This window comes from Tigriopus californicus, chromosome 10 (assembly GCF_007210705.1).
Source record: "Tigriopus californicus strain San Diego chromosome 10, Tcal_SD_v2.1, whole genome shotgun sequence".
NCBI lineage: Eukaryota > Metazoa > Arthropoda > Copepoda > Harpacticoida > Harpacticidae > Tigriopus > Tigriopus californicus.
In genome coordinates this window covers 9,161,775-9,162,203 of record NC_081449.1, presented here as the reverse complement: position 1 = coordinate 9,162,203, position 429 = coordinate 9,161,775, and positions in this window count along the sequence as shown.

Here is a 429-nt window from a genome sequence, read left to right as displayed (position 1 = left end):
TAGTCATAATTAGTGTGATATCTCATTCTAGTCAGGTATTTTATCGTTGTCACCATTTAATTGAAATTTTCTGATATCGATTTCTGCCTGCAAGTGCTCATCTGCTTGTATTCATGTGGAAAGGTGTATTAAACAAATTCAGCATTTCAAGATACTCGACTTCACCCGCGAAACCTTTTGCAACATAATGACATAACGGTTCAGCTTGCTCAATTATTTACATAAAATACAAGATTCGAGTCTGATTAATAATGGCTGACAATAAGTATAAACCCAAGATTCCAGTCAAGATGGAAGACGACTGTCCCAAAAATCTCCGTCGATTTGATTAAGCTGTTGTATTAGGAAATGAGATATGACAAGTGACCGCCCAAGGACGAATCAAAATGGAGGTTTCGTGACCATTTTTCTCAGAGGGTTGAGTTTGAC